This window comes from Astyanax mexicanus, chromosome 19 (genome assembly GCF_023375975.1).
Source record: "Astyanax mexicanus isolate ESR-SI-001 chromosome 19, AstMex3_surface, whole genome shotgun sequence".
In the NCBI taxonomy this organism is placed as follows: Eukaryota; Metazoa; Chordata; class Actinopteri; order Characiformes; family Acestrorhamphidae; genus Astyanax; species Astyanax mexicanus.
The window spans coordinates 39,125,642-39,150,327 of NC_064426.1; the positions used below are offsets into that span (position 1 = coordinate 39,125,642).

The 24,686-nt window shown below is 35.6% G+C and overlaps 1 protein-coding gene and 1 long non-coding RNA gene across 3 annotated transcripts in view; one reads left to right on the forward strand and one right to left on the reverse strand.

Annotated features, from left to right (window-relative positions):
• elof1 (elongation factor 1) overlaps window positions 1-24,686 on the reverse strand; it is a 515,825-nt gene that overhangs the window by 111,947 nt on the left and 379,192 nt on the right. The gene's annotated exons all lie outside the window — the stretch shown is intronic.
• On the forward strand, window positions 1,848-22,337 carry LOC111191048 (uncharacterized). 2 transcript variants are annotated; one of them, XR_002649336.2, is made up of 3 exons: window positions 1,848-1,878; window positions 17,458-17,534; window positions 18,633-22,337. It is a non-coding gene; the product is annotated as an uncharacterized LOC111191048 (long non-coding RNA). The 2 variants fall into 2 exon arrangements; XR_002649335.2 differs by lacking the exon at window positions 1,848-1,878 and adding an exon at window positions 15,652-15,775.

Genomic DNA, 24,686 nt, shown 5'->3' on the forward strand with positions numbered 1-24,686 from the left:
TGTTCACCAGCCTCCCGCCCCCCTTTAGGGTTACCAAACACAGCGCGAAAAGTATCCAAAAAGTGGTTATAATTAGCTCCTAACGCGGAGTTTTGGGACCAGAGCGCTGTAGCCCATTTTAAAGCTCTCCCCGCGAGTAGCGAGGTAATAAACATGACCTTAGCATGGTCATTGGGTCCCGGCGGAGGTTGCTGAGCAAAATAAATGTTGCACTGCAGTAAGAAGCCTTCACATACCTCAGGATCTCCATGGAATTTCTCAGGTAGAGCAACTTTGAGTGGTTGTAGTGCCAGCGGTGCGGTTACTGGTGCAGGAGGAGGCTGTGCCGGTGGGGTAGCTAACTGCTGAACGGGGTTAGCAAGTTGGCCGCTAAACAAATTCTCCAGACGCTGTGTGAGAGCTTCAAACGCCATACCCAGCTGGTTGACTTGTTGTTGTACTGCATTTAACTGGTCGGTCGTGACTTCTGAAGGGTCAGGTTGTCCTGCTGCATCCATGGTGGCGAGATATTCTGTAAGGACGAGCCAAGCAGTAGGATGCAAATGCAGGGGTTTTATTAATACAAAATCGTGAGGCAAAAATCAACGTCGAAAAAACAGGCAAAGATCGGAAACCAATAAACAATAGATAATGATAACGCTTGATAAGACACAGTAGTGGCAATATCTCGCAGCATTTGAGTGTTCAAGTCCCAATATATATAGTCCAAGTGAACGAGGAAATTACCACAGGTGTGAGAGGGGTGGAGTCTTCCTCAGAATTCTGGGGAGGCTGATCTTAAAGGCATAATCCGTAGTGCAGGTGTGACAATTATATTACAGTTTTCCCCAAACCTTTAAACCCATTTCCCAGAAACTCTAAATACAGATTCAATAGAGCTAAATACTTCATCAAAACATTACAAATATATTGCACATGAAACACTGCAATCAAAAAACACTTTCTTCTCAACACTGAATCAATCCACCAAAACACACACAGCATTTCTATGCTTATCTCAGAACATCAAAAACACACTGATGCAGTACATTTTAAAGTAAAAAAAATCTATGTAAAAACCTATATATAAAAAATTAAAGGAAGAAATTAATGAAATAAAAATGTAAAAGGCCAAAAGTAAAGGCAGTGACAAAACAAATAAAAGGATGAAATGAATAAAATAAATAAATTAAAGGGGCTAAATGATAAAATCTAAAATTAGATCAATAAAAAGACAAAATAATTATAATAAATAACAAGGTAAAAGAAAAACTCTGAAGATGGCTGTATAATCTGCTCACCCACTCATTTGTGTACAGAGTAAAAAGAGTTCACACAGCCTTGGGGAGCGCCAAAACTGTGCCATTAACCTTCACATGCTGGCTGCAAGTAGTTCCAAAAGAATGATGCAGTTTAATGATAAAGGGGTCTATGTTCATTTGTTTCATTTTATCCAGTAATACATGGTCCAGAACAGTATTAAAAGCTGAACTAAAGTCAACAAAAAGCAAACATGCATACGATTATTTTAGGGCCAAATGTGTAAGTGTGTTAGTTGCATGAGTAATGAATAAGAGTATTAGTTTAAAAGGTGCTTTTATCTTCCTTTCCTGGGCTGGTCCTGATGAATGCCAGTTTCATCATAATGTTTAACGTTTTTGATGGTCTTTGCAACTACACATAAGGATGCTTTTAAAGTTCTTGAAATCTTTGTCCCCCTGTTCCTCCACCCCTTCTATCCTGCCATCAGAGAGAGAGAGAGAGAGAGAGAGAGAGAGAGAGAGAGAGAGAGATAAATAGAGAGAGAGAGAGAGAGAGAGAGAGAGAGAGAGGACAGACAGAAGAGACAGACAGAGGACCTGATTATCTCCATACACACTCTCAGGGATCTGCAGGCAGGTTTGGAACCTCCCTGTTTCTGTTTTAGAGCTGAGTTTACTCTTATTTCTGGATTTATTAAACCAGAAACATATCAATAGCAATATCTTTATCAATCTTTATTTAGTTATAAACTAAAGCAGCTTAGTTCTATTCAACCCAGGACAGCCATAATAACTACATTTCTGTTCTGCGATTAAATAATTGCGATAAATATTATTATTATTATTTTAAGATCAATTTATGACACTAAAATACAATGATAATTTAATATCTGGCATAATAATGCAATTTCAATAGAAGAGGATTAGGAACATGATTAATTATGTCTTAAAAATAAAGGTAAATTAATTAATATTACTTGTCAAAAATATATACAGTTGTGGTCAAAAGTTTACATACACTTGTAAAAAAACATAATGTTATGGCTGTCTTGAGTTTTCAATAAGTTCTACAACTCTTATTTTTCTGTGATAGAGTGATCGGAACACATACATGTTTGTCACAAAAAACAGTCATAAAATTTGGTTCTTTCATAAATTTATTATGGGTCTGCTGAAAATGTCACCAAATCTGCTGGGTCAAAAATATACATACAGCAACAAAATTTGTCAATTTTGGTGATGTAGCGAGTTGTGTCAATCAAATTAGCTTCATGTCATGGCCTCTTCACTTCTTGTAAGTGATTCTGATTGACTACAGCTGTTGACTTCTCATGAGCCCATTTAAATAGGGCTCATTTGACCCAGTGATTAGACTCAGCTACAAAAGCTACAATGGGAAAGTCAAAGGAACTCAGTGTGGATCTGAAAAAGCGAATTATTGACTTGAACAAGTCAGGGAAGTCACTTGGAGCCATTTCAAAGCAGCTACAGGTCCCAAGAGCAACTGTGCAGACAATTATACGCAAGTATAAAGTGCATGGAACAGTTGTGTCACTGCCACGATCAGGAAGAAAACGCAAGCTATCACATGCTGCCGAGAGGAGATTGGTCAGGATGGTCAAGAGTCAACCAAGAATCACCAAGAAGCAGGTCTGCAAGGATTTGGAAGCTGATGGAACACAGGTGTCAGTCTCCACAGTCAAGCGTGTTTTACATCGCCATGGACTGAGAGGCTGCCGTGCAAGAAAGAAGCCCTTGCTCCAGAAAAGGCACCTTAAGACTCGGCTGAAGTTTGCTGCTGATCACATGGACAAAGATAAAACCTTCTGGAGGAAAGTTCTCTGGTCAGACGAAACAAAAATTGAGCTGTTTGGCCACAACACCCAGCAATATGTTTGGAGGAGAAAAGGTGAGGCCTTTAATCCCAGGAACACCATGCCTACTGTCAAGCATGGTGGTGGTAGTATTATGCTCTGGGGATGTTTTGCTGCCAGTGGAACTGGTTCTTTGCAGAAAGTAAATGGGATAATGAAGAAGGAGGATTACCTCCAAATTCTGCAGGAAAACTTAAAACCATCAGCCCGAAGGTTGGGTCTTGGGCGCAGTTGGGTGTTCCAACAAGACAATGACCCAAAACACACATCAAAACTGGTAAAGGAATGGCTAAACCAGGCTAGAATTAAGGTTTTAGAATGGCCTTCCCAAAGTCCTGACTTAAACCCCATTGAGAACATGTGGACAGTGCTAAAGAAACGGGTTCATGCAAAAAACCATCACATTTAGCTGAACTGCACCAATTCTGTCAAGAAGAGTGGTCAAACATTCGACCTGAAGCTTGCCAGGAGCTTGTGGATGGCTACCAAAAGCGCCTAGTTGCCGTGAAAATGGCCAAGGGACATGTAACCAAATACTAATGTTGCTGTATGTATATTTTTGACCCAGCAGATTTGGTGACATTTTCAGCAGACCCATAATAAATTTATGAAAGAACCAAATTTTATGACTGTTTTTTGTGACAAACATGTATGTGTTCCGATCACTCTATCACAGAAAAATAAGAGTTGGAGAACTTATTGAAAACTCAAGACAGCCATAACATTATGTTTTTTTACAAGTGTATGTAAACTTTTGACCACAACTGTATATACCATATATTACTATATTAGTATCTAATTAATATCTATTAATTGACACAAGATTAGACATCATTTATCATTACAACTTTTAAAATTAATGTCTCAATTCATTATTATTTAGAACATTATTAAGCCAATTATTAATTAGTTATGATTTTACAATAATTTAACAATCGGTTTAAGCTTATTTGTAAGTTTTATTTATTGTGACCCTTACTGTAAAATGTTATTCATCTTTTAATAATTAAAAAAACATTTAATTGTTAAACTTTGCAATAAGGGTTTTCAAATAACACTTGTTACATTATGACAGTAATAAACATGTTCAAATAATGTGCTTAGTTACCACTTATTAATTGACACTATAAAATATAGTTAAACTAAATCAATAATAATAATAATAATAATAATAATAATAATAATAAGATAATTATAATTATAGTTAATAGATAATTATAAAAATATAATTAATAATTCATTATAATTATTATAATTATATAGTATATATATATATATATATATATATTTGACAAAAAAAATACATAGAAGGCCCTCAATTGTTTTTAAATCTAGTAAATGTATATACATGAATAAATATTTTATCTGAACAGTTTTATTTATTTATCAACTGTTAATCCATTTGTTCTTTAAATTGCCATACATAATATTTGTATTGGCTAATACTACTGCATATTAAATAAATGCTTATTTGTGGTTGGTTGTTTTAAAACTTATTCTGCTATGTTAAAAGAAGGCAGCGGTTAAAATGGATTAAAGGTGATGATTAAAAGCTAAACATTTTTTTATGTTTTAAACGATACTTGGAGTCAGATTCAGACTCATTAACATTAACAAGAGATCTGTCTGGATAAGACCAATTACAAACACTTAAGGTTTAAGCACACGTAACTACACTAGCGTTAACGCTACGCTAACATTACGCTAACAATTGACTTGTTCCTGGCCATTTTTGTGCAAACTTCAGACTTACTGGAGAAAACCCTGCAATATATATATATATATATATTTATTATGGCAAGCCAAACAGGAAATATATAATAAAAGCTGATATATATATATATATATAATGAAAGTCGATATATATATAATGAACTCTGATATATATATAATAAAAGCGATATATATATAATGAAAGCCGATATATATATATATATAATGAACTCCGATATATATATATAATGAAAGCTGATATATATATAATGAAAGCCGATATATATATAATGAAAGCCGATATATATATATATAATGAACTCCGATATATATATAATGAAAGCTGATATATATATATAATGAAAGCCGATATATATATAATAAAAGCGATATATATATATAATGAAAGCCGATATATATATATATAATGAACTCCGATATATATATAATGAAAGCTGATATATATATAATGAAAGCCGATATATATATAATGAAAGCCGATAGATATATATATATAATGAACTCCGATATATATATAATGAAAGCTGATATATATATAATGAAAGCCGATATATATATAATAAAAGCGATATATATATAATGAAAGCCGATATATATATATATAATGAACTCCGATATATATATAATGAAAGCATATATATATATAATGAAAGCCGATATATATATAATGAACTCCGATATATATAATAAAAGCGATATATATATAATGGAAGCGATATATATAATGAAAGCTGATATATATATAATGAACGCTGATATATATATATATTATGAAAGCTGATATATATATAATGAAAGCGATATATATATAATAAAAGCGATATATATATATAATGAAAGCTGATATATATATATATATATATATATATATATATATATAATAAAAGCGATATATATATAATGAAAGCTGATATATATATATAATGAAAGCTGATATATATATAATGAAAGCGATATATACAGTATATAATAAAAGCGATATATATATAATGAAAGCTGATATATATATATATATATAATAAAAGCGATATATATATATAATGAAAGCTGATATATATATATATATATATATAATGAAAGCTGATATATATAATGAAAGCGATATATATATAATAAAAGCGATATATATATAATGAAAGCTGATATATATATATAATGAAAGCTGATATATATATAATGAACGCTGGTAGACCGTCCCCGGCTCGGGGAAAGCAGCTCGCGGGCCGGAGCTTTTTTGCCACCTTCGCCCCCTGACACTTTAAAGCCAGTCCGAGGCCGGTCGCGCTGCACCTCCGTGGAGAGAATGCGCCGCGCTGCCTGCCGGTGGTCGGCCTCCCCTGCGCGAGGAGCTGCGGCCGGCTGAACCACAATAATAATAATAATAATAATAATTCATGAACATACAAACCCTGCGCTTATGTCTGATTGGTGGGTTCATAATTAAAGCACCTACAGCTGGATCACATGTGCGGTATTTTGGAACATATTTAAGTTTCACTTGTTTGGCATAGTTGCAAGACTGTTAGCTGGTGGTTTAGCAAGCTAGTTATTATTATATATATTGAATTAATTTAGCATTAATATTAATGCACATATAAGAGAAAGATTTCTATCTTACCCTATATATATTTTTTAAAACTTTTGGAGCAAACAAAGCTCTTTTTGTAGTTGATAGTCTACATTGATGTATTAATAAGATTTTAAATGGTTGATTTTTATTTAAGCCAGCATGCTTGGTTACTTTAGCTAGTTACAACTACATCTGAGTTTATATGTATTAATTTTGTCAAAAGCCAGTAAACAACTTCCCTTACATAAGCCTAAGCGGAGATGATTGTTGTTGAAAATGTTTTATACAAATCATAGTCATTAGGCAACATAAATTACATAATGTAAACCTAAAAAAAACTTTCCAGTGAAAATTGAGGGCCAATTTTTTGATAGGCCTCTAATGTATTAATCTGCCCAGCAACCATGTTTGGCTACTGTTTACAATGAAATTAAAGATTTTTTACTAGATATAATAACTAGATATTATTTTTAATTCATCAAGAGAAACAAAAAAAAAAACTAAAACCTCCCTTTTTTTCTTAAAAAGAAAGGTAAAACAGTCATAATTTGAGTCACCACCAGATTTAAAGTTTAACCAAACATTTTCTACATGAGGCATAAACATCAAAAACTAAATAAAATCACTCCTTTTAATGGAAAAAAAGTAAACAGGCATAAAAATAAAAAATCTGGTCTCACGTCTCTGTTGCTGGCTCAGGCTGAGGGGTGGATCCACTGGGCTGATTGGCTGCTGGGGGTGGGTGGTGTTGATGGTTGAGCAGGTGCTGTCTGAAGCGGTCTCTGATCGCTCAGTTCTTCCAGATCTGAAACCAGTTTCCTGGACCAGTGCTGTAACATTTCAATCACAGCAGGTCCGGTGAAGATGCAGTCCAGCCATCGACCGACAGCTGGACCAAACACAGTCTCTCATCTGAGACTCTCCTCATGAAGTGCTCTGGTTCAGATAATGTTCAGAGTACTGTTGCAGAGGACCCTGTCTCTGAGGGTCAAAACTCCTGTGATGAGCACCACCCCCGCCTTCTCAAACACCCAGAAAACAGCACTGAGCAACATTTAGTCAAAAGAGATAAATCCCTCCAAAAAAAAAAAAAAAAAACCTTAAAAGAAAAAATAATAAAAAAGAAATCCTGAAAGGAGTTCTATAATATGGTTAAAAATTGTTTAGCCTCATGAAATAACTAAAACAAAAATTATTTCCAGCCAAACAATGCTTGATATTCCTAAACTGTATAAACATTAACATTATATTGTTGTGCTCTGATGGGGACTCAAAATATAGCCAAGAATATGCAAGCAAGTTCTTCATTGCGAGAATGCAAGCAAGTTCTTCATTGCGAGAATGCAAGCAAGTTCTTCATTGCGAGAATGCAAGCAAGTTCTTCATTGCGAGAATGCAAGCAAGTTCTTCATTGCGAGAATGCAAGCAAGTTCTTCATTGCGAGAATGCAAGCAAGTTCTTCATTGCCAGAATGCAAGCAAGTTCTTCATTGTCAGAATGCAAGCAAGTTCTTCATTGCCAGAATGCAAGCAAGTTCTTCATTGCCAGAATGCAAGCAAGTTCTTCATTGCGAGAAATAGAAAACATATGGAAAGCAAAACAGAAAGCTCTGTTTTTTTTTTATTTATTTATTTTTTTTAAAGACATCTGATGTCTCCTTGTTTAAAAGTCAAAAAGAGAGAGACCCAATTTACTGCAGCTCGTAATAGATACAATACTAAGTTTGTCAAATTACACCTTTCCAAAGAAAGTAAGGTCTTTTCTTACTGGTTTCTAAAATCTACTATCTTCATTAAGAGAATCAAAAGAACAGCATAAACTGAGATGCATGAGAACCACTAGAGAAATTAGATATGTGTATTCTTTAAATCTCATTCAGCTGAGACTGAGCTGAAGTCAGTCTCAATAAGAAAAGAATAAGAATAGAAAAGGCATAAACAACATGAAGACAGAAGCTGTGTTCAGAATGGCTCACTCATTAACTCTTTCACTATGTAGCATTTTCTATTTATTGAAAGAATTATGGAACAACCAAACAATAAACCAGGTTTGTCCTGCTCTGAGGACGTCTGATACAACAGCACTGCATTGCATTATAGTATATTTTGAAACTTCTAAATGTTCTGATGCATTAGGTTGTTTCATAGTGAACTATATAGGGAATAGAATGTACTGCTGGGGTTTTAAACAGTACTCCAAAAATGGTTTACACACTATATAGTGCACTACTTCTGGAATGGGGAGCGATTCTGACACAGCCACACACACATTATATTCATCATTAGATTCGCTTATAGAATATCAGAGTTAGACAAATGTTAGAAACATACACACTTACACACAAGCACAGACACACACACACCAAATGTGATAGAAGATAGCAGAGAAGAGATGTTTTGTCTATCTCTCTCACTGCTTCATTCAACACACACAGAAACACACACACACACACACACACTGTCTCAAAAGCCTGGAATCCTCATCTCTTTTCTGTTTCAATCAGGGATGACTTTCACAATGTGGACATTTGTACAAAACTCACCACTACTACTCAAACATGAAGCTGTCTCACATATTCACTAAACTGTCATCCTCAGAATTCTACAGCATTCTCCATAAAGATAATGAAACATGCAGGGCCGCTGCTAAGGTTTTGGAGGCCCTAAGCATAACTGGTCAGGGAGCCCCCCCCCCCCCCCAAAAAAAAAACAAAAACACACACACACACACAAACACAAAAGGTTTACGCAAAATTTTACTATTTATTAAAATTACACATGTAACTGTGAATATTTACAACGTTATAAGTAAGGCCAATAACAGTGAAGAACAGCACAAGAGTACTATTTATAATGCATAAATAATAAATGAAACGATGCATGTCTATTTTAAGCAGTGGACACGTCATTTACACAAGCCAGCCTTAAAGGTTATGAAATTATGGTTTATATTCGTGGTGTATTTATATCAGCCTGTCAAAATCTATAGAGCTGTCTGATCCTGCTGTCATACAGACCATTTGGATAGTGCACTGACGGCATTAGTCAATAGGTAGGCTACTCTGTTTATTAATTTTTTATTAAAGTCACTAAAAATCTTCAAACTACACTACTACTATTTGCAAACGTGCCACGTGCCTTGCAATACCCAGATTAGTTTCTAGTTAAGCGTTTAAAGCTACCAAATCAGCAAAGCCAACGTAACTAGCTCAGGCAACACCACTGAACATGAAGTAATCAAAACTATTTAAACCTTTATCATCGAAGTTACTCACCAGAAAGGGATGCATGGGCCTCATCTTTCTGCTTCTTTTTCTTCTTCTCAGCTCCAGACTCAAACCGTCGCTTCATAGTTGAATTACCATTTAGTAGCAACTTCGCGCGGTGAACTTGTCTCCTGCCAAACTCAAGTAGCGTTGCTACTTTAGTTAGGACTAAGGTTGCCAGATAAGTTACGATTTTTCATCCTATTTGTTTATTTTATTTTAAGTTTTTAACTTACACAAATATTGCACTGGACAAGTTTTTGTATAGAATGGCCACATACACTTTAAAAATGGTTAAACATGCGCAAGATTTAGCGCCTCCATGCATTTTTTGATTATTTATTTGACTGGAAAATGTCACATCTGGCAACAACCAACAGAGCAAACCGAGCCGTGCCATTTCAGGCAATAGGGGTGGGGGCATTATATTATGCACAAAAATAATAACGTGCCGCTTTTAAGTAGTAGAGTAGGTGCCCCATGCAATGTTTAAAGACAAAAAAGATGAGCGTATCATAAATAATTCACATTGGGTTTTAAATTTAATAATGTCATAATTTCAACACATTTCATTCTCAGTCAATTTGGCTCCCTGCAACTGCAAAATGGTTGAGGCCTAACGCTGGCTGCGTTGTCTGCGTATGCAGAGCGGCGGCCCTGGAAACATGTTACATTGAACAGTACCAGCATGGCTCAATATTCTGCCCTACTTTAATATATGTATATTGCGTTTATATGCTAACGATTCCAAACTTTTGAACAGCACTACATAAACACACACACACACAGACATTTTCCATTCTAGAACTGCAGGTTCATTACAACATCTCAAGGTATAGCAAGGTTTCATTCATGGTCAACTCTGCTATTGTTTACCTGTTTAACTCCTTAACAGGCCAGGATTTTTGACACCACTGAATCTTGAGGATTTCTATATAAGAATTACATAAGCTTTCATGTTTTATGAGGGACATTACTGAAAAGCATAATTGCAATTTTAATAGAACATATAAAAATGTTTAAGTAAATCTGATAATGTCAAAATATAATGAATAAAATCATAAAATTGGCTTTTCCTGAATAAAAACCAAACAGTTCATGTCCTCCAAAGCTTTAGTTTTGTTATGTTTATCTATTTTTTTCATCTATTTTCAAACATGCAAAATTTGGGTTGATTACTGTTACTGATCCGGAATTATTTAGTGAAGTAGAGAGAAAACAAACAGCTTCTCCAAGTAACATGTAGGTGGTACAAACCCCTGTAGCCCATATATGGGACAAGACATGTTAAGGGGTTAAACCATTAACAGAGTTTGAACCATTTTGTGCTATCAACTTAGGCACGTCTGAAACCAGAATCAGTGCTGCCAACTTATTTTCATTTCTTTTAATACATGTGTATATTTTAAATAATTCACTAGATTGGTCTAAAAGAAATCTAGTGATGTGGTCCTAAAGTTGGCAAAACTGAGCTGAATTTCTCAAAATATGTGTTTCAAAATTGTGTAAAGAAGTTTAGCCATCATTACAAAAATAAATCTAGCCAAAAATTAAAATTTCATCACCACCTTTAGGATATATAGGATGATAAAATATTAAGATGTATATAATTTTTCAAACATTTTATAGAAATTACTGAGGCAACTCACCACCTCCCACAGGTTTCCGGACAGAAGAGATGGTGTCGGGTCCAAAACTGATTTAATAATGATTGCAATGTACCTCAGTTCCAGAATTAAACCCACTCACACACAGCCTCCATACAGACAGGACACACATAGACACACATAGGTCTTCTGTAATGCTGAAAACCTTCTTTATACATTAATTTTACCAAATAATCGTTAGAACTGGGATTAAAACGACCATAGACACAAAGACCACAACTACCATGACCAAGTGAAGAATCCTTTTCTGCAACTGTGTTTACTTTACTTTCCCTTACATAGCCTCACACTACCTCACACTGCCTCACACTACCTAATATAATCTATATTTGGCGCCATATATAATATTGGTATATTTCTCTACCTCATTTGATGGTAAGATCTCATCCTCTGCTAATCTGCTGTGGTGGTGCACCACCTTTGAACACTTGGGAGATAAAGATCATGCAAGACGAAAAAGCGTTGCGACTACGACAATATTGGTATACACTACTCTTATAGCCAGGTTCTGTGGTCGAGGTACTGCTCCAGGACCCCCGAACTATAAGGTACGAGCTCTAAGCTCCGTTTGGACCGGTACTGTTCCAGGACCAAACCACCAACTGCCACACAAACACCTTTATGGCCGGTTTCTAGGACCGGTACTGTTCCAGGACCCCCGAACCATAAGGCAAACAGGCCAAAAAGCCCCCCCTGGTCCGGTACTGTTCCAGGACCAGGGCATCATCTCGCAAGTCACCTTAACTCCCAGTGCCAGCCCTTTTGATATTACTTAATTAAATGTAACCTACCTTACACAGCAGTTGGTCATGACAGTATAGAAGGTCCATAAATTACAGGCCCAAAGCAGCATCATTCTTTTTTTTTTTTTTTTTTTTATCATAACCGGGCGGGAACACCAAAAGCTGTAGGGTAATTTACCACAGCATGACTTAGATAAAACTCGGATGTGAGAAATCTCAGAACATGAAATGATGACCAATGAGTCAGAGCTTAGAATTTAAAATATATTAAAGTTTACTTGAAAAATAGTTTCAGCATTACAGATATATAAAAGGAACAAAAAAATAATAGATATATATTAGAAAAGAGTAAAAGTACATCAACGAATACAATCTCGATAGATCAACACATTCGCAACCCAGAGAGAGAAAGAAAGAGAGAGAGAGAGAAAGAGAGAGAGAGAGAGAGAGAGAGAGAGAGAGAGAGAGAGAGAGAGAGAGAGAGAAAGAGAGAGAGAGAAAGAGAAAGAAACTAAAGCCAGTCGAGGGACAGAGAGAACTCCTCAGACTTCATCCAAGCAGTTATACATTTTGCAAATGACATGTGATTGGACAGAACTTATCATATGATTACGTCAGCAGAGTCCAGTAAACAGCTTGTTGTCCAGTTCCAATGACGTGATCCGCTCCAGCCTGTCTGAGCAACAGGTTCTTATCATGATGTTGTTCAGCACTGTGTCCTTCATGAACACAGCAGACAGTCCTTAAGTGTCCTAAAGTCTGTGAGAAGAGGAAACAGAGGAAAAGAGTGGATGCAAAGATCTTCTGGCCTGTGTGTGACTTTACGCCGTGTAGAACAGGCATGCGCTGGCTATCTGAGGAGAGGTTCCCAGCACTTCACTCAGAGAGCTTGTTGTCTCCTAGTTCATATGCACTGGTCCCAGAACAGCAGAAAAGCAGTGAAGCTTCTCTGCCACTCAGGGTCACGTTCTCCTCACAGCTCTCATTGTTGATGAAAACACTCTGACCTTCCTGATTCCTGAAAAAGTAAAAACAACCTCCAAAGCCTTGTCATAGTGACAGTTAAAAAGAGAGCAGAGATCATAAGGTTATTAAGTGAATTATAACGTGAACAGTAAAAATAATAACTGTATATATAAATGTATAAAACATTTAAGAATAAGAGTGTGAAGGTGTGGTTATCTCCAATCACACCCTTCACTGTCCATGTCTGCACTGATGTTTTAAAAATTGAATGGTCAAGTAAATTTGCCTTGCAGCGATGAAAATTCATAAAACATTCATGGAAATGTATCGGTTAATTTATTGATTTATTGGTTATATGAGGATTTGGAGATAATGTATACTTAATTTTTTAATGCACACAGAACCCTCTGTACATTTATATTACAGTTTTTCCCTTTATAGCCATTTCCCAGAAACTCTACATACAAGTTTTAGAATTAAATACTTTACCAAAACACTTTATGAAACACTGCAGGCAAAACCATATTTTTTTTTCTTCTCAAAACTGAATCAATCCACTAAAACACACACAGCTTTTCTACGCGTATCTCTTACAGAGCATCAAATACACACTGATGCAGTAAATTTAAAACACTATTATCAAAGGTTTCCATGTGTGTTTTGGCTTCAAGAGGCCATGTGATATAATATAAAGCATTTAAATGTGCAAAAATGTAGTTTGTTTTAGGGATACCTTTTACTGGACTATATGTATATGAACATTTTTGAAGTGAAACTCTTGGTGTTTGGAAACAAAAAAAACAGTCAAGAACAATCCACAGACCACCTCCAAAGAGCTGCAGCATAATCTTGCTGCAGATGGTGTCACTGTGCATCGGTCAACAATACAGCACACTTTGCACAAGGAGAAGCTGTATGGGAGCGTGATGCATCACTCTCCCATACAGATTTTCCTTGTGCAAAGTGTGCTGTTCAAATCAATCAATTAAATGATAAGGGTGCCCATACTTTTGCACCGGTCAAATTGCACCGGTTTAATGCATATTGCACATTTTCTGTTAGTACAATAAACCTCATTTCAATCCATCAGTTATTAGATATATCAAACTGAAATAGCTGTTGCAAACACCCAAATATTTAGAACTAAAAATGATTAAGATTAATAGGGGTGCCCAAACTTTTTCATATGACTGTATATTAAGCTACAGTTATGAAGTTTGTGTACTGAACATAAATACAAAATCCTTATAAATGTCTGAAATAAATATAACTAATAATAACTTGTAGTTACTGTGCAGATTTTTAAGTATGTTTTATTTCATAGCTCTGGGTGAGGTGTTTTTTTTTTGCTGAAGTAAAGAAGTGATGGTATGTGGTTTTGTGCTTGGGGTGCGCAGAACTCTGTTTTAATGATGTGTGCGCAAAGTGTGAAAATATGTGTGACCACACTTCCCCCACCCTCACTCTACTCAGCCCTGGATTCTCACAATACTGTGTAAAAACAGCTCCAACACCATCATCAAATGCAAAGTATGTGAGCATATATTGTTTTTGAGTTCCGACTCACGATCTGTAGTTATATAAACATTACTGAACTTATTGTACATTACTATAATAGTTCTGACTGTAAATTAAGATCCTTATAATACTAAATGTGGGTTTTATATATTTTTATAACACATAATCAGTACCAGTCAAAAGTTTGGAAACCCCTTTTCATTTAATGTTTTAATTTTTTTAAAATTAAAACTGAAGTCAACCAGACTATAAAGGAACACGTACAGTACAGGCAAAAGTTTGGACACACCTCTTTTTCAATGCATTTTCTTTATTTTCATGACTATTTACATTGTAGATTCTCACTGAAGCATCAAAACTATGAATGAACACATGTGGAGTTTTATGTACTTAACAAAAAAGGTGAAATAAATAAAAACATGTTTTATATTCTAGTTTCTTCAAAATAGCCCCCCTTTGCTCTGATTACTGCTTTGCACACTCTTGCCATCATTCTCTTAATGAGCTTCTTCAAGAAGTGGCCACCTGAAATGAAAAGCTTTCCAACAGTCTTAAAGAAAGGAAGGAAGGAGTTCCCAGAGGTGTTTATTAGCGCTTGTTGGCTCTTTGTCTTCTTCACTCGTGCTCCAGCTCACCCCAAACCATCTGGATTGGGTTCAGGTCCGGTGACTGTGGAGGTTCAGCTCATTTTTTGTACATAAGTACATAAAACTCCACATGTGTTCATTCATAGTTTTGATGCTTCAGTGAGAATCTACAATGTAAATAGTCATGAAAATAAAGAAAACGCATTGAAAAAGAGAAGGTGTGTCCAAACTTTTGGCCTGTACTGTAAGTAAACTGAAAAGTGTCAAACAAACCCTTCCCCCAAAAAATACTCTTTGAAGCATTTAGGTGTTCTTATCTATGGTTTTGGTGGCTCTTATGAACTGATCCTGTGCAACAGAGGTAAGTCTTGCCCTTCCTTTCCTGGGCTGGTCCTGATGAGTGCCAGTTTCATCATAATGTTTAACGTTTTTGATGGTCTTTGCGACTGCTCTTGAGGATACTTTTAAAGTTCTTGAAATATTTGTTCCTCCACCCCTCCTGTCCTACCATCAGCGAGAGAGAGAGAGAGCGAGAGAGAGAGAGAGAGAGAGAGAGAGAGAGAGAGAGAGAGAGAAGACCTAATCTACACTCTCCGGGATCTGCAGGCAGGTAGGAACATTCCTGTTTCTGTTTCTGAGTTTACTCTTGTTTCTGGACTTTATTAAACCAGAAACAGGTACAATATCAATTTTAAAACTTTATTTAGTTATAAACTAAAGCAGCTTAGTTCTATGCTATCCAAGACAGTTATAATAACTACATTTCTGTTCTGTGATTAAATAATTGCGATAAATATTATTATTATTATTATTTTAAGATCAATTTATGACACTAAAATACAATGATAATTTAATATCTGGCAAAATAATGCAATTTCACCATTGCATTATTATAAAAAAAAGATGATTAGGAACATGATTAATTATGTCTTAACAATAAGGGTAAATTAATTAACAGTTCTTGTCATAATTGTCATTAATTGTGTGGGGGAAAATCAACATTTACTTCATGTATTCATAATCAATTACACTGATTATTCATTCAATCAGTATTATTACTCCCTGTAACAGAGTTGATTACTGTATTCTTGTATTACACTATATTCTTGTATTTTATCATTGAGTGTTATGTGAACTTATATTCTCTGATAAGGCCATTCATTCAGACTTAAGGGCAAAGATTATAAAAGCAGGGGTTTGACTGGAGATAAGCGGGTCATAGCGGGTCAGTTTTCTGAGTTATAAATATTCTTGACTTTTGCTTATACGTGCGTTTTCGGTTCCTCTTTTCAAGAGAACATCTGTTCAGCATCCTTCCTCCTGTATGCACGAGGATTGTATAAAAATGCCGGTCAAAACAGACTTGGGGCTTTCTGATTTTTTTTCATCTGCTATTGCTGCTTGCTTTAAAAAAAAAAACTTTAAAATAAAAAACCTTCTCTTTTTGGCATCCCGGGTCGTTGACTGTCATTTGTCGATTTCCACGACAATTGACACTAGATTTGACATTAATCCTCATTACAATGTTTTAAACTAATGTCTCAATTCATTATTATTTAGAGTATTTTTAAGCATTAAAATTTAGTTATGATTAATAAAGTGTTAACTAGTGCCAATTATTAATTAGTTACGATTTTACAATAAATGAACAATCAGTTTAAGCTCATTTGTGAGTTTTATTTATTGTGACCCTTACTGTAAAATGTTATTTATTGTTAATAATTAAAAAGCATTTAATGGTTAAACTTTACAATAAGGGTTGGAAATAACACTTGTTACATTATGACAGTAATAAACATGACATGTTCAAATAATGTGCTTAGTAACTATTTATTAATTGACACTATCTAAGATATTGTTAAACTAAATCAATAATAATAAAAATAAGATAATTATAGCTATAGATAAAAGATAATTATAAAAAAATATAATTAATAATGAATTATAATTATAATAATTATAATTCATTATTAATTATATTTTTTATAATTATCTTAATTAATTAAATTAATAATGTCTTAACTATATATATATATATATATATATATATATATATATATATATATATATATATATATATATATATATATATATATATACATAGAAGGCTCTACATTTTTTTTATCTAGTAAATGTATATATATATATATATGAATAAATATTTTATCATAACAGTTTTATTTATTTATTTATCAACTGTTAATCCATTAGTATAATTTATTCTTTAAATGGCCATATATAATAGTTGTATTGTATTTGTATGGTATAATTATTTGTGGTTGGTTGTTTCAGGGACAGCAGAGGATCTGAAGATGGATTGGCGTAAATTACTGAAAGCGTTGATTTTTTTGGCATATGTCATTGTCATTGTAAGTACAGTTTTATACTTGTAAACTTATAATAATGGCTATATAACACTCTGTCTGTATCTACAGTTTAATCACACTGACATGATTTTAAACAGCACAGACTGGATATGGATAATTCTCAAATTTATTTAGTATCTAACATCAGCCCTTCATATATGCTGTAAACCAGCAGTGCACCTATAATATTCCTATAATCTTTTCAAGTTAATTTTTTATTCTCCTAAGAAATCAGATTTTAAAACTTATTCTGCTATATTAAAAGAAGGCCGCGGTTAAAAGGGATTAAAGGTTATGATTAAAAGCTAAACAATTGTTTTGTTTTAAATGATATTTGGAGTCAATGAAGATTGGCCACCAGGCTGCTTTACTTTAGCCATGAAACCTCCCACACTAAAATAACAGGTGTCCCAATTTTACTGTCCAATGTAAATTACATTACGTTTCATTACATTTGGCAGATGCTTTTGTCCAAAGCGACTTACAATAGTCAAGTACAAAAGTAATAGAAGTTAAAGTTTCATTTTTTTAGATAGGGCTTAAAGGAGGCCAAAGGAAAATAAGGGGATAGAGGAGTGAAGGAGGGGAAGAAGGAAAAGAGGTTAGAAGTAGTTAGTGTGTTAGAGGTGTTAGGAGAGTAAGTGCTCTTTGAAGAGCTCTGTCTTCAGGAGTCTCTTAAAGATAGTGAGAGATTCTCCTGATCTGGAAGTGGAAGGTAGTTTGTTCCACCATTGGGGAACTCTGTATGAGAACAGTCTGGATTGCTTTGTGTGAATGTTTGGCAAATTAGTCACAGCCAGGGATGTGCACAGGAATTTTGAAGGACATTGGGCCATAGCGTCTGCACGTCACTGCTCACAGCTGCACTCTGTTAACGTATTCATTGACTTCTGAAGGCAGTGGACCGCACTGGATGTAGAGTAAAGGAGGATGAATACTTTTGCAATCCACTGTATATTCTTTTGTAAACCTGGCCTGTGAATCTTAGGTTAACCAGATTAATAAATAATTCTGACATTTCTTTAAAATAGACAGAATAAAGCATTTCACATTTATTAAGATTCTGTAAAGTGATGATGTTTTTCCCTCTGCTGTGTGTAGATGACTGGAGTTGGTCTGATATCGTTGGGGGCCTGGTCGAATGTGGAAAAGGACCCCTGTAAAGTGATCTGTGAGGAAGTGACAAATACGACGAAAGAGCTGAATCTTTTGCTGAAGGGGGGCTACCTACCGATCGCTCTGGGAGTGGTTCTGACTGTGATTGGCCTCAGGGGCTGCTTGAAAACCCTGTGTAAATTATTGGCTAAAAAATGCTTTTCTTCCCTTTCTTGCTGCCAGTCTTCCTAAGTCTATTTATTAAACACATTCCTGTGGAAGAGCTACAAATTAATGCAAATGTCCGCCCCCACAAACTCTTGTGGCTTTTTTCCCTAACAGTGCCTGCAGAATTGACTAGGGGTGTGACGAGACACTAATATCACGAGACGAAACGAGACACGATACTGGGTTCACGAGAACGAGACGAGACGATATTTAAAAACAAAATTTTAAAGAAAACGTCAAAAATGAAAAATGTCTTGAAAACTAGAGTTTTATTTGACAAAATCATATAACGCAAACTTAACAGACTGGTTTCTCTCACACATTGATTCTATAAGAAATAGAAATAAAAATAGGAATAAAAAATAAAAGTAAAACTTTTCTAGGTCTTATATAGTGCAAACAATAAGTGCAAACAACCAGTCAAATTAAGCCTAGGGTTTGTGTTTTTTCTCCTAAATCTCTTGTAATTTAACTCTGCAGAACCATAACCAGTCATATTAAGACTATGCTTGAAGTGAAACAGAGACAGAACATGTTTTTAAATACAGTACAGAGCTAAGGGATTAGTACACCTGCCTATGAATCAGTCATGTGTAGGATTTACTTACAGTATTTCAGACATCCCAAGTTGCAAAAGTTGATTTCAGGGAGGTTACACACACCAAAGGATAACGGAACTTTTCTTTTATATTAATTATAATTTTTTTTAATTAAATTGAGAGTATTCAGAGTTTAAATGAGTTTTATCTTTTTTTCTTTTTGGAAGGCCCTGCCTCTGCTTTCCTTTCCTTTTTTTTTGGAAAAAAAATCCTTTATTTGACAAAAGTTGACAGATACAATATCACAAAAAATTGCACAACATCAAAAACATTTCATATCATATTACAATAATTATTAATATTGCCTCCGCCATGATCTGCTTTCTCTCACTCACTGAACAAATCCCGTCCAGGAGGGGGGAAAAACACTGCCCGCCCACACTAAAAACTGATTGGCTGACTCTTTGAAGAGAACAGGCCAATCAGAACACTCTGTTTTCTCTCTCTCCTTCCCACACTCGTTCTGAATTCCGGGAGATTAAATGTGACTCGCGGGCATCAGGGAGCCACTACCGAAATACGGTAGACTCCCGCAGCTTCAGGGAGACTCGGTTTGTCTGGTATTTACATATAGTTTGTATCTTGTTGGTCACTCTGTTACCATTTATTGTTTCCACTGGAGCCAAAATGCAGCCAGACATACAACTTAAAAGTAGCAGAAGCTTCTTCTATACAAATACCTGAATTTTCCTCTTCTGCTGAGAGCTGCTCTCACTGCTCAGCCATCATACTCACTGCTATCACTACTGTGTTGCCAGATCCCTCTAAAAATGTCCACACTAAACTGTCTTTTTTTCCGCGAGACAGGTTTAAGCCTGATGAGAAATATCGCCACGTTTTAATATCATGCGATCTCGTCACACCCCTAGAAATCACCCATTAAAATTGCATTAAATTACATTATATTACATTACATTACATTACATTTGGCAGACGCTTTTGTCCAAAGCGACTTACAATAGTGAAGTACAGAAATAATAGAAGGTAAAGCAACTTTATATAGGGCCTAAAGGAGGTTAAAGAGAAATAGTGGCATAGAGGAGTGCAGGAGGTTAAAAGGAAATGAGGTTAGAAGTAGTAACTGTGTAAGAGGTGAATATCAACACAAGGAACCACAAACGGAAGGTTTGGATCATCTGTCATTTAGTTTTCACAGTGGTGTGCAGTAAATATAGTGGGTACACCCTCAGCAACACCCACGACCCCCAACCCCCCCCCCCCAACCCAAATTAGTTGAATTCATAGACTGTATATAGCTGGACAGAGCATCATCTCTCAAAAGTGAAGCCACCACAGGTCGGGCGCCCCCTGCTGTTCGGCTGCAGAAAGCTGTGTAACTCCACCCATCCCCATAGGTTTCAATGGCAAAACAGAACAACTTTCAATCACGTTTTTTTCCAATATACTGTAATTCTACCTCCTTTATTAAAATGCAGCAGCTAGTGTGACCTCTGCTTATATTGTCATATTTTTATATCCCCACAGAATTCGTCTTTAAAAACGTTATTCAGCTCTATTCAAAAAAGGTGTGGTTATTGTAAAAGGGCTGGTTATGGGCGGGACCAATAACAGACGTCCGCTCCGCTTCGCTCTGCAGCCTGTGACCTCGAGGCAGCCCTCAGGGGCGGGTTTATTTAAATGAGTAGGCTGTCTCTTGTGGGGCCTCGTCGGGTTTCTTTGCTTGGTGCCATGTTTGACGTGCCTTTCTATGCTCAATTAGTCGCCGGTTACCAGCGAGGAGACAGAGGGGAATGTGGGGTTTTAATCAGATACTTATGTAAATTTTGACAAGGACATCTCAATACTTGAGATGTGTAATTTGGACCTGTCTGACCCTCCTTGTGGACAATATATTAATATGGAACTTAAACCATGTATTCAATTTATCTATCATATGTAATCCAATCATGTTATCCATTATGTAATCCATTTGAAAGTGTGCATTTTCATACCTTTCTAGTTACACCATCATTTATCCATCTGGTTTGGTGTCATGTAGATGAATGTATAACCATGTATTTCCTACTATTCTGTCATGTTTACTCACCTATATGCATAAGATTGTGTCAAATCAATGTGGTTTAAAATGGACTTGGGACTTAAACTATTTACGAGCACGGAACATACATATAATAATAAAATAACTTAAACATAACTTTAGTTGTACTCATAATCTTTATGTTCTGAATGACAGCCTGAGATACCAAATTATCCCATCATTGTTCCGTGGGATTAAATCCCACGGAAGGGGGGAATGTGGGGCCCTAAATTAGGATATTAGAGATCAATATGTGCTATAAACTTATATATTAGAATATTTGGCCATAAGAGAGTAGGTTCACTGAGTTCTGCTCAGCCTCTGTCTCCTCCTTCTCTAACAAGCCCAAACCTGTATCAGGCACGTCCCGGAGGAGACAGCTATATAAGATAAACAGGCCATAATTTGGAGGGTTTCAAGGAAAACGCTACATAATGGCTGGGAAGCGTATCTTTAAGTTCATTAATCTAACCAGATGTCCAACACAGGCCCGGCTCAGTCTTTCTCCCACGGGAAGACTGTACAGGTGAAGGTCAGGATTTAAAAAAAAAACATACCATGTTGATTTGACCACGATTAGATCCAATTATGGGAATTATGGCATAATGCCCATAGCCTTGACCGGAAAAAACCTCCCTAAAGATGATCGTGTTTGGGAACAATTATGTTCAACTGAAAAATGGTTATATAACGGTAAAAGGTGGAGCCTAAAGCCCCCACCTTTTGTTCACCCAAAGACTGTATAAAAATGTGTGTAATACCATTGTCTCATCAGAAGACTGAATCCTTCTGACTGAACCTGGCTGATTTCAAGACAATAAAAGAACATCTTAGAACTTCGAAGAACTCCGTCTTCTCCTTTCTTTGACTCGAGGCACTCGTCTGTTTTATCTTCTTTCTTTTGAATTTAAAGCTTTGTAGTGATGCATGACTAGATAACTTTTAAAGAGTCTATTTTAAGCTAGCCAAGGCTTCCCTTTAAGGGAGGCCTAAGAGTCGTCAGTTTACGCACGACACTCTCCACAGTCTTTCTCCCCCCTCTGGTCTCTACTGCGCAGAATCGGGTCTCAGGATCGGCAACATGGAGGAAGATTTTGGCTTCATTTTCATTGAGTGAATGGGAACGGCGACACAGCGTCCATCTTTTTTAACAGTCTCTGGTTGAATTAGTTGCTATTTTTTATTTCAGTTCATTTATAAAGTATATGCTTATAGTTTACAATAATTATAATATATATTTCCTGATTAAATATTATGTAATGATTTACATGTACCTACTGTATTGTCACCCCTTCTCTGAAGGGTTAGAAGGGCCTCACTGCACACCACTGAGTTTTTAGTGGGTTTACTGTTTTTTTTAAGGTTCTGATTTGGTTTAAATAGTAATGTGACTTTTGATATCTTTTGATAAAGTGCCGTCTAACGTTTAATACTTCAGGTTATCTGGAATGTGCTGCAAGCCCTTTTGGAGGTAAAACTTACATTAATTACAGTGGCATGAAAAGTGGCATGTTTTTGCTTTTTTGTCACACTGATATTTTTCTGATTATTAAACAAACTTGAATATCAGACAAAGATAACCCAAGCAAATATAAAAAGCACTTTTTAAATGTTACTTTTAAGATAAGGTAAGATAAGATAATCCTTTATTAGTTAACCACAATGTTACAGCAGTACACAGGAAAGGACAGAGAAACAGGTCAGGAAAAATATAAACAAATAATGATATATAAGGTAGGGTGACCATATTTTCATTTGAGTAATCTGGTAATCTTCTTCTGGGGGGGTGGGGGAGGTGGTGGTTGTGGAGCGTTGTGTGTGTGCTCTTACTGTGAAACTGCACCGGAAGGGGGAGACGCTGACAGACACGCCGTCTACTGCTCTCTGGTCCAATGAAGGTAATTTAAAAACCAGGACATTTCCTCACTTTCTGAAAAAAAAAAACGGAACGTTTGGTCACCCTATATAAAGGTACTTAAAAAATTATATATAGTAAGAAAAATATATATACATCTAGTGCATAGAGATATGATTATGGCAGGGTGGACCAGTATTATTGCACAAAGAGTAACAGTGAATAAATAGTAGATAAAAAGGTGAGAAAAATATTGCACGTTAAACATATTGCACAAATGGTGATAAGGGGATCACAGTACATGTAGTGAGATGGATATTTGATTTATTAAAGGAAAAAATAAAATAAAAACTATCCAAACCAATCTAGACCTGTGTGAAAAAAAGTGTTTGCCCCCTAAACCTAAAGACTAGGTTGTTTAACTCATAGCGGCAACAACTTACTGTAATCAAGCTCAAGCTTTACTGATAACTGGCAACGAGTCTTTCACATCTCTGTGGAGAAATTTTGTTTCACTCTTTACCTTTACAGAATTGTTTTAAATCAGACACACTGGAGGGTTTTCCAGCATAAACGTCCTGTTTAAGATCATCCACAGCATCTCAATCTATCAATCAGACTTTAACTAGACCACTCCAAAACCTTTATTTAGTTATTTTTTTTTTGAAATCCATTCAGAAAATCCATTTTGTTTGTGTGCTTTGGGTCATTGTCCTGCTGCAGAACCCAAGTATGCCTGAGCTTGAGGTCACTAACGAACACATGGACGGATATTCTCCTTCAGGATTGTCTGGTAAACAGCAGAATTCCTGCTTCCATCTATTACAGCAAGTTGTCCAGCAGCCCCAGACCATCAAACTACCACCACCATGTTTTACTACTATTTAGTATGATGTAATGGGACACACACCTTCCAAAAAGTTCCACTTTTGTTACGTCAGTCCAAAGAATATTTACCCAAAGTTCTCGGGATAAGATGTATTCTGATTATTGAATAATTAACACTGATCTTAGCTAAGGCTTTAGTGAGACCTGTCGTTCTTTAAATGCTGTTCTGGTTCTTTTGGGACCTCATGGATGAGTTGTTCATGCCCTATTGGAGTAATTTCGGTCGGCCAGTCACTCCTGGGAAGGTTCACCAGTGTTCCATGTTTCCTCCATTAGTAAATAATAGTGAATCATTGTGGTTCTCTGAAATCCAAACGCTTTAAAAATTACTTTATTCCATTTTCTAAACTGATAGATGAATTTCCTGAGATCAGGACATAATGTGATGATTTTTGAGATCTTTTATCTGCTTCATGTTGTCAGACAGATTCTATTATTTAAGTGATTTCTTG